Source organism: Sciurus vulgaris, assembly GCF_902686455.1.
Source record: "Sciurus vulgaris genome assembly, contig: HiC_scaffold_135_arrow_ctg1, whole genome shotgun sequence".
Taxonomy (NCBI): domain Eukaryota; kingdom Metazoa; phylum Chordata; class Mammalia; order Rodentia; family Sciuridae; genus Sciurus; species Sciurus vulgaris.
In genome coordinates, this window is record NW_027632918.1 from 131,859 (window position 1) to 145,419 (window position 13,561).

The 13,561-nt window shown below is 38.6% G+C and overlaps 1 pseudogene across 1 annotated transcript; it reads left to right on the forward strand.

Annotated features, from left to right (window-relative positions):
• Positions 1-7,126: 7,126 nt before the first annotated feature.
• Positions 7,127-7,639, forward strand: LOC306652145 (olfactory receptor 2T29-like; annotated as a pseudogene). Its single transcript has one exon. The product of its transcript is annotated as an olfactory receptor 2T29-like (transcript).
• Positions 7,640-13,561: the final 5,922 nt, after the last annotated feature.

Genomic DNA, 13,561 nt, shown 5'->3' on the forward strand with positions numbered 1-13,561 from the left:
AAGATCTTCTTCAAATTCTTTCTTTTGTGTTCTGTAGTTTTAATTGTAGAGGTCTTTCACCACTTTTGTTAGGTTGATTTCCAAGTATTTTATTTTATTTTTTTGAGGTTATTGTGAATGTGGTACTTTTCCAAGTTTCTTAACACTTTTATTTAACATAGTCCTTGAAACTCTAGCCAGAGAAATCAGACAAAAGAAATTTAAGGGATACGAATAGGAAAAGAACTCAAACTATCACTATTTGCCAACAACATGATTCTATATTTAGAAGATCAAAAAAATCCCATCAGAAAACTTTTAGAACTAAAATGAATTCAGCAAAGTAGCAGGATATAAAATCAATACCCATAAATCAAATGCATTTCTACTCAAAAGCAATGTTTTCTTGGTTTTTAATGAGTGCTCCGTTTATCTGTTTGCCACTCTGGAAAACAACATGTAAAGGAACACTGAAGACTTTCTTGAAGTTTCTGATGGACAGGATTCTAGTGTTTAGATGGAGATGGGAAAGGGGAGGATTCCCATCCTCCCTTTGACTTCCAGGCACTGCCACTTGACTAATGAATAGCTGTGTGACCTCTGAGAATCTCTGAGCCATTGACTTTCTTCAGCTCACTTTAGGATGAGGAAGAGAAAGTTCCTAATCAAATTCCCTGATGAAGATGTGGGATGGCTGCACAGGTGTTCTGGGCCCCTGCTGCCCTGGAATACCTGATCTTAGGGGCCCACCCCATGCAAATCAAGTATGTGTGCATCCATGGCCACTGTGCACGATCTCTTGAGATTTGCTTTCCCTAGCTCTGTTAGGGCATTCTTCAGTTGAACCATGTTGTATCACAGGTTTATTGATTTTTATGTGTAGGATTAAATTGCCTAACTACACCATTGTTTATTAATTCCTTCCATTGTTGATGAATATATATGTTGTCTTCAGGTTTTGGCAATAGCAAATAATGCTGTTGTGTACATTATTGCATAGCAATATTGTATAAATGAAAAAATCTTTACTGCATTAGATGAATTTAATACAATATTATGGTTTATCATAGAATTTTATTACTATTTATTTTATTTGAATAATAATTATGTACAATAATGTTATTATAATTCAATGTATTACATATATGTATATGTGTACAATGTTGAGTTCCAAAAGTAGTATGTGTATATCCCAGAATGAATAGCCATACCCTAGAATCACTAATTGTCCTCATATTGTCTATGCAATTATCTAATTCTGTGGCATCTCTAATGAGGTTCCTATCTTACTGCTGAGAATGTTTTGTCATCTGTTATAATTATACAAGATGGAAGGGCTCGTTACATATGCATATATGTACATGAGAGAGAAATATGATTGGCTCATATTATTCCCCAGTTTTTTCCTCTGCTGCTTTTGTTTCTAAAACAACATTTAATTCACCTATTTTAGGTTTAAATTGCTTCCCTATGTGCATTGAAGCCTCTAACTTTCCGGTCCAATGGTGTCTTGGCAGTATCCCACAGATTTTGTATGCAGACATTTCTATTTTGGCCCACAAGGTATTCAGAAGTATAATTTAGAATCTACAACCACATGAGACATTCTCACTACCTATTTAAATTGAATTCTAAAATCAAAAGTATTGGACAGACATTTTAGACCTCTGAAACGTGTTCCACATTATTTTTGAACCCTAATGTGATCAATTCTTATAATTGATTTACATGTAGAACTATGTTTAAATATAGTGCTTTTCATATGACCATTAGGAATCATTCTGTTTAACTTTTTTAACCTTAGCTTTTTGATCGATGATGCAAAAATTATAATCTCTACTGTTTTCAGTTTAGTTTCATGTGCATTTGTTTCATGTGTTTGGGAGTCCTTAAATCACATGCATACAAAATTAAATTAAAATCGTGTAGTTTATATTTGAGTGATATTCTCTGCCTTTATGAATGTAGGTTGACTGATTTTAGCTGATGAATCATCAGGTTAGACTTCGTGTGGAATGTCTTTCCTCCAGTCTTCACTTCAAACCTCCTCTGCCCTGTGTTAAGGGTGGTGAGGACGTGAACACCTGAACTCAGTTTGCTTCTCTGAGCTCAGGAACTGCTCACTGCTGGCTGGTGTTTCATCTCTGCTTTTTTGGGAGGCCCTTCTTAGATGTCTTTCTTGCTGCTTTCATAGGAAATGCCTGTGTCCTGTGGTGCTGCTGGAAATGAAAATTGCCTTCTGTGTGCTGGACCCAGAGCCCACAGGGGCCCTGTTGCTTCCAGCTGCTGCAGCTGCCAAGGACCATCTCCAGACACCAGAGGAAATACCAAGTTCTTTCTTCCTCCCAACCTCCAGTGGTCCCCAGTGCTGTGTCTTATAGCCTTACAGGAAACCAGGCGGCCAAGAACACAGGACAAGCTTTTTGAGGCCAAAGCCTTGAAGATCAGGTGGCTGCAGCGCAGAAGGCAGACACCAAGGCCATCACAAGACCTCCATGTCAGGGGAAATGATCAGCATTGTTCCAGAACATACATGGGAACAAAGTTCAGAAGAATTTGACTGCAAAATTCAAGAAGGTGGGCTTGTTTCTGTCTTCCTATTTCATCCCACCTGCTGGGACAGGTGTACACTCAAGAGATGTTTGAAACACTTGTAGTTGGTAGACAGAATATGACTTATTTCATTGTTAATCTGCATAGCTGGTTATTGAACTCGGGCTTCAAGCATGCTACACAGGAGCTCTACCAGGGAGATACACCTCCACTCTAGGAATATATCATTTAAAGCATGATTTTTATGTGGGTGAATATATTATGGTAAACTTTTAACTTTTTACTGAACCAGTTTGTGCTTTGAGACTTTTCAATAATTTCCATGACAGTAGTTAAAATAAAAAACAAATAGATGAAAGTTAACTTCTATACTAGAGTGCTAATGAATGACAGGAAACAAGGAGCTGAAGCAGGGATGTAGGACACTGGGGTGATATGCTAGGAGAAACCCCCATTTCCAAGTTACTATAGCACAGAAGGAGTGATGGTTTTGAGACATCAGTTGAACTCTGAGTTTCATGAAATTCACTTGAAGGTTACATGAGATACACATGTGTGTGTATGCACACACACATACACACATGCATGCATGCACACACACACACGCACACCCCAATCCACATGAATTGACTCATACATTTCATTGGTCAGACTTTATAGACAATGTGTGGTTTGAGATGAGTGTTAGTATTGGTGAAAGTTTGGAATTTAAGAAAGAGAGAGAGAGACCAGGCCTTAGAATGATCTACAACTGTGCCACAGAGAGCTCTGTTTCTTCCTTAGCTCTAACTGCAGTGTCCTCTAGTTCCCAGAGGGATATGTGAACAAACAACTCTCATCCAATTCCCAGTGAGCATCCCAAACCAGGGGTGACGTCACTCTGCTCTTCCTGGTGACTTAGCCAGGCCACTCTCCCTGGCCATCTGGGTGAGGTAGGTTCAGCCAGGCAGGTGGCATTCGGAGCACAGGGCCATTGCTGTGTGGGGTTTTCTGACCTCCTGTTGAGGTGTCCTATTAGGTCCTGACAACATTTCCTCATTTTTTTTTCTATCATCTGTTTTTCTGGAAAAAAAGAAAATATGTTTTCATTTTAAAACTCTCCTATAACATTTATTTACTGCAACATCTTAAAGAATCTTTTTTGATTTCTAGTCTTTTATGGACATAACAGTATATATTTCTTCTTATGTTTTAGATGTTAGTAGGATGCTGCATTAGTTGTCCTGAGACTGAAACTTTGCAGAGGGAGAAGGGCTGTGCTTCCTTCCTGTGGGGAAGACTTCTGGGGGTCACAACTATGTTGGGAACAAGTCTCCTGAGCATGTTCATATATGTCTAAGCACAGGGATGGTGGGTGGACCAGACCCCAGCTGTGGGTTGCAGAGGGAGAACCCTGTTTTCCAGAGGCACTGAGGCAGTGAGATGCTCTCCTGCACCCTGGGGTGGGACGCAGTCCTTTCTCAGGTCACTTGTGTGATGTTAAGCAGATGCCCTGAGATGCTGGATTATCAGTCTGTACTAGGAGAAGATAAGTAGGACCACAGAGGCTCTGGGAAAGATGAAGCATGATCAGCAATTCCTGGTTCCTAAGGATGGCTGGGTATTTCTCTGGCAGCACTAATAACAATTCCCCATGTTAAACATGCACCAGCCTGTCCCCATGAAACTTAAGCAGATGCCTACAGGAGATTAAAAGTGAGCAGTCAAGATAGGCCCTGAATGTGGAGCAGAATGTGTTCCCTGGTCCTATGTGTTTTTAGGGGTCACTATATGAGGCTACATGACAGTGATAGAGATTCTCCAGGGCTCTTCTCTACCTCATAACCTCCTCTCTCCCTCTGTCCTCTCAGCAAATACTGTCCAGTTCCTCATACCAGCTGGTCTAGACTCTGGTCCTTGCTCTACCTAGTCCACAGAGATAGACCAGGGTAGCAGGTTTGATTCCAGTTCATTGGAAAGGTTTGCTATTCTCCGCAAAGTTCATCCTTCATCTGCCAGCAGGGGAGGATTTGACAGAGGCTATCTACTTATCCACCTATCCTCTCTCTCTCATCCATCATCTACCCACTACCACCTGACCACCTACCATCTCTGTCCCTGTGCTTACACCTCTCTGGTCTTCTGTGTTCTGAAGTGGGTCTCAGTCATGCTGGCACTAGGCTACAGTATCCAAAGCTGGGTAGTATGTCCACTGCTTCAGCACTTCCCAGTACAGGCTATCAAGAGTGGAATGTTCCAACTGGTTTTAGGGACTTTACAGTGGAACACATGTACTTGAAACTTATAATTTCTTTAAAAATACTTCTGCATTGTAGCTACTGCTAGTCTTTCCAGGGGGAAGAGACATTAGTTCTTTCCTGTTGAGAGGGCATCAAATTTGACAGGTAAGCTGTCAGAAGGAGAAGGTTGGAAAGTTTGAATCTCTGCAATTGAAAATGTGGAAGAAGACATTATTGATTTCCTTAAGAAAGGCCAGGCATATTTTAGTTCACTCACCACTCTTCCTCACTTATTCTGCCACCAGAAATTCCACCTCAAATCTCATGTGTATGGTGTTTTACCTGTGTAGACTGAGTGGCCTCCTGAAGTTCAGGCTGGGTTTACAAGCCCTTGATCTGTGTCCAGTGTCTACATGGAGGTGGCTGAGCATTGAGACAGAGCAGGGAATAGTGAGCTGCACCTTAGACCTCTCTGTGTTGTTCTGTTAACTCTCTGCTACTCAATTTTCATGAAAATTATGGCAGTTGATAGAGCACCTGATGTTGGCAAAAACAGCCAAAGTCTTTCTGTGAATAGCAGTGAACCCTCAATGTTAATCCTCCCCCTGAGTGAGTGCAAATGGAGAGCTCAAAGATGGACTAGGAGGAGCCTGCTCATCTGCAGGCAGATGAGCTTTTCTACAAAGCAATGCTTAGCCAGTGTCAAACCGTCACTATCTCAGTGGTTCATATTTATGTTTATTTAAATATATATTTAATTTGACCCATTTATCCCACTCCTCGGTTTATACCCAAAGGACCTAAAATCAGCAAACTACAGTAACACAGCCACATCAATGTTTATAGCAGCTCAGTTAACAATAACTGGATTGTGGAACCAACCTAGATGCCCTTCAACAGATGAATGGATAAAGAAACTCTGGTATATATGCACAATGGAATACTATTCAGCCATGAAGAAGAAGAATATTATGTCATTTGCAAATAAATGGATGGAATTGGAGAATATCATGCCAAGTGAAATAAGCCAAGCCCAAAAACCAAAGGCCAAATGTTTTCCCTGATAAGTGGAGGATGATATATAATGGGGGTGGGGGTGGGGAATGAGAGAATAATGGGGGAACTTTACAATATGTAGAAGAAATGAGAGGGAGGGGTATGAAAAATGGTGGAATGAGACAGACATCATTGCCCTATGTACATGTATGATTACATGAATGGTATGAATCTGCATTGTGTACAACCATAGAAATGAAATTATGTACCCCATTTGTGTACAATGAATCAAAATGCAGTCTGTAAAAAATTAAAAGCTAAATAAAAATTAAAATAAATATATATATATATTTAAAACTTACTCATTTTATATAAAAAACATGAAACACAGAAATGAATAAATCCAAATACTTTTCTGTGGAGTTGATTATAAATAGGTACACAAACAGAAGAACTAAAGTACAGTATCTCATAATACAATAGCAAGGATAGTCAGGTCTAAGAAAGGCTCTGCAGAGTGCTTGGTGCAGAGGTCAATCAACACCATATCTGTTCATTTGTTAGAGGCAGGATTCAGGGAGCTCTCATTACTTTACCTCTCTTCATTACCACGCCTGAGGTCTGATATCATTTTTATCATCTCTCAGGAAGAGTAGACAAGGAAGTGGAGGGTTCGGGCAGCAGGAGCCAAGGTTGGAAGCCAGTCATGACCCCGGGATCTTCAGATTGTGACCCTCAGGTCTCTAAAGGTTTGTTCCTGTGTGAAGATCCCAGTCTGTTGGAGAGAACAGGAGAATCACTCCACAAACTCACAGAACCTCCTGGCATGCCCTTGTTCTAAGGGTGTAGTGGGTTTAAATGATAGGTGTGAATTTTCCCCAAATTATGTGTCCATTACTTTCTAAATATTTCTAATATAATATAGGTCTGAGAGATTTTTAGGATGCCAGTTTAAACCAGGTAGTTAAACCAGGAGGATTAAAACTTATTTCACACTTTAATAACAAAGCTCAGGGAAATAGGGGTCTTATTTCCCTTGTTTGCAATGTCCCCCTACTTGTTCAAGCACTGGGAAGTGATTCTGTAAATGTCCAGTTCTCATTGACAAACTGCATTCTTCAGAAAGCTCATGACCTTGAAATGTGGCAACCTCACTACAAATTACCACCTCGTTTCACCCACAATTGTAAGCTTTTAGATTCTTTTTAAAAATACTGTTTACTGCAGGTCATCTGAACTCCTGGGACCTGCAGCCCCTGAAACAGCCTCTGGTTGAACAATCAGGCAGGTATACATGTGTGGGCCTGCTCACATGAATTCATTTCAAGCTGTTACAGGACATGAACCCAAAGCTTTCTTGGTGGTTCAGGTGGAACCTCATGGATATCACCACCTAGATGACCAGCCAAAAGGGGTGGGCAGATTTAATTCTGGTGGGACTCTTCAGTCAATACCGACACCCAGCTCTGCTTTGTGTGGTCATCTTCCTTGTTTTCCTGATGGCCTTGTCTGGAAATGCTGTCCTGATCCTCCTGATACACTCCAATGCCCAGCTCCACACTCCCATGTCCTTCTTCATCAATCAGCTGTCCCTCATGGACTTGATGTACATCTCCATCACTGTGCCCAAGATGATCCTGGACCAGGTGCTGGGTGTGAGTACAATCTTGGTTCCTGAATGTGGGACGCAGATTCTGAAACTAGGGGTTTCAGAATGTGTCCCTCTGGCGACCATGGCCTATGACTGCTATGTGTCCATCTGCTATCCACTCCATTACTCTCTCCTCATGAACCACAGTGTGTGTCTCCTCCTGGCATCTTTGTGCTGGTTCCTGGGATCCATAGAGAGATTTATGTTCACTCTCATCACCTTGACCTTTCCATTCTGCTGATCCTGTGAGATCCAGCACTACTTCTGCAAAGTCCTGGCTGTGATGAATCTCTCTGCTTGAAATTTTTTCCAAAAATTACCGGGTATGCCGGAACATGATCCAGTCTCGGCTGACTCAAGAGTGTGGAGAAGATCTAAGCAAACAGGAGGTGGATAAAGTGCTAAAGGACTGCTGTGTAAGCTATGGTGGCATGTGGTACCTTAAAGGGACAGTACAGTCTTGACAATAGTCGGAAACCACTGACTCAACGAATCCAAACCCAAGGAAGGATGATGGAGCTGGAAGTCGTCTCAATCTGCCTCAGAAGATGCAGAGCAAGAGGCACTGCCCATGTCATGCCTACAGCGTGGTCCACTGGACAGAGGGGTGTGGTCCAGCTTGAATGGGAGCGCTCCCAGCAGGGACCAGCCAGGCTGCCTTTGCAGTAGTTTGAAATTCCTGATGTATTTTGCTTATTTGGTTTCATTCTCATAATAAAGAGAGTGTATACTGACGTGGGCAGGATGATGAAAATCATGGTTTATATTTTCCTTTTTAAACTTAATGCCAACAAAGTCAAAGTTATGTTTACAAGATGAAGAAAACCTCAAGGTCTATATAATATTTAAAATGCCTAGAGGCCAATATTTAGTCTTAGATTATCTATCTGCTAAGACTTCTGCCAATTTCATTAAACCACACTGAATTGTTTTACTGTTGGGTTTCTGTGGCCACTTTAAACCTACTTTATGTAGCAGTCTCAACTGTTTACATGAACCATAGCAAAAAAATCAGAATCAAATCCATCTTCTCTTAAGGTTTGTTTGCTTTTTTATGCAAACTAAACCAGGTAAGTATGAAACAATGTGTAAGTGAGGTTATCACACTTTGATGTAAAAAAAATTATATTTTGTGTATTTTTAAAATAAATGCTAAAAATAAACTGGTAAAAAATAAATAAATAAATATATATTTTGTCTTTGCCCCTGCTTCCTGGGTCAGAGATCCTAAAACCCTCATAGATGAAAGTGCAATGAAAACTTTTTTTTTTCACATTTGCTCTTTGACACTGATTTCTGACACAGAGTTCTCAAGACCTTTGCAATTTCCTAGGTGACAGAAGCATCTTCTGCTCTAGTGAGATGACCATTGGTGGGCCCCAGATAGCCTCAGGATGGGGACTTATTGAATAGGGAAGCAATCATGTGATTGAATGTTTGGAATTGTCAGTCCCTCCTGACTTTCAGGGAGGAGAGCAACTGAAGGTTGAATTGTTCACCAATGACCAAAGATTTTTAAGTTATGCCCATGTAAAAAAATGTTTATATAAAAATCAGAAAGCAAGGGTTGGGAGAACTTCCAGGTTGCTGAACACTTGGAGATACCACATTGGAGATGCCTAGCAAGGGCATGGAAACTCTGCACCCCTTCCCATAAACTTTGTCCTGTGCATGTTTTCACAATGTTGATCAGCATCTTTATTATATTTATTAATATGATAATCTGACAAACAGTAATATATCAAGTTCTCTGAGTTCCTCCTGGAAATCAATCACACTTGAGAAAGAGCCCTCGAGTACTCTGGGTTTATAATAAATCAATCAGAAGTTTACACGACAACCTACAACTTGTAATTGGCATCTTAAGTGGGAGGCAGTCTTCTGGACTGACCCTGTAGCCTGTGGAGTTTGACTCAAGCTCCAGATAGAAAGTGTCAAAATCGAAATGAATTTTAATACCCAATTGGTGTCCACTGGAGAATTCCTTTGCACACTTGGGAAAACCTGCACTCATTTTGTTGACAAGGGGTAGAGTATTGTGTTAAGTTTTGTGTTAACTGTGTAACAGAAGAGCAAGTGTTTATCTCTTCAGACACACATAGTGCAAGAGCTCTTCCATACGTATTCTCCTTTTTGCTCTACTCAATCCCTGATAGCCCATTTGGACCACTTACTAACTTAGAGGTACTTTTCAGTTTTAGAAGAGTTCCATCCACTCTTGCACTCTGCTGGTATAGTTCACTACAATCCCTCTCTCTGCATATGACAACCTTTTCATGTAGCCCTCCTTTAGTAACACCGTTTTCTCTCTGTTTGGACTCTGAAAATTTGCATCAGGCTACCTTGAACAGAAACATTCTCACCCCTGCCAATTTTACTTGTGTTCTGTCTTAGTCAGCTTTTCACTTTTGTGACAAAATACCTGAGAAAATCAACTTAAAGTAGAAAAGATTTATTTTCATTCATGGTTTCAGTGGTTTAAATTCACCATCAGCTGTCTCCATTAATATGGGTCTGTGATGTAGGCAGAACATCATAGTAAAAGGGCATGGTGGAACACTTCTTGGTGGCTAAAAAGCAGAGGGAGACAGAGAGAGAGAGAGAGAGAGAGAGAGAGGTGAGCGCGAGCACCAAAGTATGCCTTTCAAGGACTTATCCCCATTGTCCACCTCCTTCAACCAGGCACAATGTCCCAAATTTTCCACCACCTTCCAGTAGTGTAACAGGCTGGCAACCAAGTACATGACTTGTAGTAGGTATTTTGGGTCCAAAACATATAAGTTCTAATATACAAATCTGGCTGTCTCACCATAGTACTATTTCCTTCTCCTGTGGACATGTGTAAACAGTACTGCAGACCACTGAAACATTGAAACCTCATCTCATGTAACCTCTTCATGAGAAATCTTTTCCACCTTGATTGGACCCTGCATTCTGTACCTGAGCATGCCCCAGTTTAGACTTCTTTGTCATGTGGACCTGACTTCTTTCTGCATTTGGAACCCTCTGGGTTGCTGAAGCTGTCCTAAACTTGCAGAAATCTATAAAATTCTTAGCCCTGCAAAATATTTGAATACTAAACTGTTCAAGAAGGTAAGGAAATGAAAACAAAATAAGGGGAAATAATGGAATAAGAAAATGAAGAGAAATAAGAAACTTCACTTTTTTTAATCATTTAAAATCAAGATTTTCACCAACAGCATAAATTGAATGCTAAGGTATTCATCCTGTCACTTATTTAATAAACATGTCTATTGATGACTTCCTATGTATCAAACCTGGATAATTCAATTGTTTCCTTCACTTTTAGTTCCAAAAGTCAGGAATATATCATGGGTATTGATAAAAAATACATTTTTTTGTGATTTTTAGAACTAATTTATTTATCAAATTTGAATCCATTATACTTCAGTTTGTATTATGTGTGTGTTTGTAAATATAAATTATTTTCAGGGCTGAAACTTGGGTTTCATGCTAACTGTGATTTACTAGTTGAACATAAAAAAGAAACAATAACATTAATACATATACCATGTGCAAGTATATATACATATACCATATAGTAAGTGCTAATTACATGTCAAGCATTTTTAGAAATTCTTTACATGTAAGCTCCTCATTTAATTCTCATAAATTCTTGTGAAATGTTTTATTTATGTATTTGTACAGAAAGAGCATATGCAACATCAATGTAAGTGGGTAACCTATTTCTGGAAAGGTTCAGCATGAACACTTTTCCATATTTGTCTCAATAGTACAATCAAATATATAGTTACTTATTACTCAAAAGGTAACCATGCTAGTGATTTTTGGAGAAAATAAATGAGAGCAAGCTGAGTTCCTTGTTTTCTTTCCCCACATATTTTCGAGACATGGAATGGAAGAAGCCAACAGCACAGAAATGTCAGTAAGCATTGACAAAAAAAAGCAAGGAAACTCCCCAAAGTCTGACCTCTCCAACCAAAGGGCCAGGAACCTTATAGACAGTAACTGTTTTACTCCACTCAGCATCAGAGAAAAACTCTGATGCACTTACACAGTTCCTGATAAAGGACTGGTGGTGAGTCTGGACTTTCACCTTGCAACCTAAGGAGAAAATAGGCATAGTCAGTTTACCGAAAGGGAAGAATACACACAGGGTAAACACATTCATGGAAAGCTGTTCACCATCATTAGCCATTAATGAAATATGAATTAAAATCACAATGAGATTCTACTTCATACCTGTTAGAATTAGATTTAAAAAAGAGTGATGGAAATGAATATTGGCAAGTACATGAAAAAAACTAAATCACTTACTATTACCTGTGGGAAGAGAAGATGGTGTAGCATTCTGGAAATCAAATTGTCTGTTTAAAAACAACACATACAACCAACCCAGCAATCATAATCCTGGTAATTTTCCCAAAGAAACAAAAATTTATGTTCAGACATACAAAAACCTGTATACATATGTTTATAAAAGCCTTATTCATTGTAACCAAAGCTAGACAAAAGTAGATGTTCACCAACAGGTGACTACTTAGACATACTGTGGTATTTGCATAACAGGAAGTAGAAAGAAAGCTAAATCGATTCATATACATAGTATCCTGGATGTGTCTGTAGATTATTATGCTAAGTGGATCAATCCAACTCCCAAAGAAGCAGAGTGAATTATCCCAAGTTCAATCTGCTACATTATTTGTAAAATCATGGAGTTTATTTGGATTTTAGCAATTTTTCCATTCAAGTCATTTTCCTGTTTCAGGATCAATTACTGGACATCACACTTCATGTAGTCATCTCTCGTCCAATCTGTAGTACTTAATCTTTGTTTTTTAATGACTTTTTTCATTTGTGAAAATTATGGGAAGGGGAGTTTGTAGAATTCCTTCAGATAAAGTTTCTCTGATGTTTTCTGAATATTAGCCTGGAGTCCTTTTCTAATATTCATGCCTGATCATTATACACAGCAGTGAGATTCATGGTGATATATTCATCTATCCACATATTTGTTAATAAACTCCCTTCTAAAAAAAGCATTAGAATTACTCCTGATGATGTTGGCTTAAGTCATTCTGTTAAGTTGTCTACAGATTTATCCATTCTAAAGCAAATATATTTCACTTTCCATAAATCACTAAGACTAGCTTACTAGCTAACATTTAAGAGGGAAGGAATTAAATTCCATGTCTTAGAGGAAAGAATATTATGGTATTTGTGAACACAAATTAAAACCTAACAGTGATTAACAATGATGCTTTAAGGCTATAAAATTTTAGTCCTTTTAAAAGTTTCATTCACCAGTCTTTGCAATCTCCAGTAGATTTTTGCATACAAGGATTACTACTGTGGTTTTCTAATAATGTTTTTCTATCTATATTTTTATTCCTTCTGCATTTATTACTTGGAATTGTTCTGCAAAGAAAATATGCCTTCTCATTAACTTTTAATCATTTACCAATATGTGCTCAGATATTTATTTTATTCTTCATGTTATAATGCAATACTATTATTATTTATTTTTCATACTGAAATCATAGATTTGGTTGCTGGGAGTTCTTGTAAGTGGTTTTAGTAACCTTCTGACAACCCTTCAATCCTACTTTGTTCTATGTTTTCAGTGTTTCTTACTCTCGTACTGCAAGATGATCCAAGATGTATTTTGTCTTACCTTGATCATGGACTCATCCATTTATCTGAGATATCCTGGTTCCCTTTATTGAAGAAAGATATTTAGAAACCAAGTTCTTAAAATCGTATGTATGTTTTACTTCTGGTTTGGATATTTTGGCCTTGTTGTAGAAAAAGATGTTGATACATGTATTTGAGTTAACTCATACATAAACACATATCTATAATTGTTTCTATATCTATTTCTCTACTACATGTGTTAAGCTAAAACCGAGTTCATACTGATATCAGATAAACTAGTTTGGAAATAATTTTAGCAAAGTAAAACTGAAGCAGAACTTTAGAACATTAGAACAAACAGTTTTAATGTAATAAAGTAGCAAGCAAGCATTATAAAAACATATCTCACACCCTCTCTTTACTCACTAAAAACAACTTAGCAGCACACTGGCAAGTAGAAAACATTTTAATAAAATTTTTGTAAACATAAAAAAATATACAAACATCATTTTACACAAAATCAAAGCCACAAATTTAGGAGCACTGA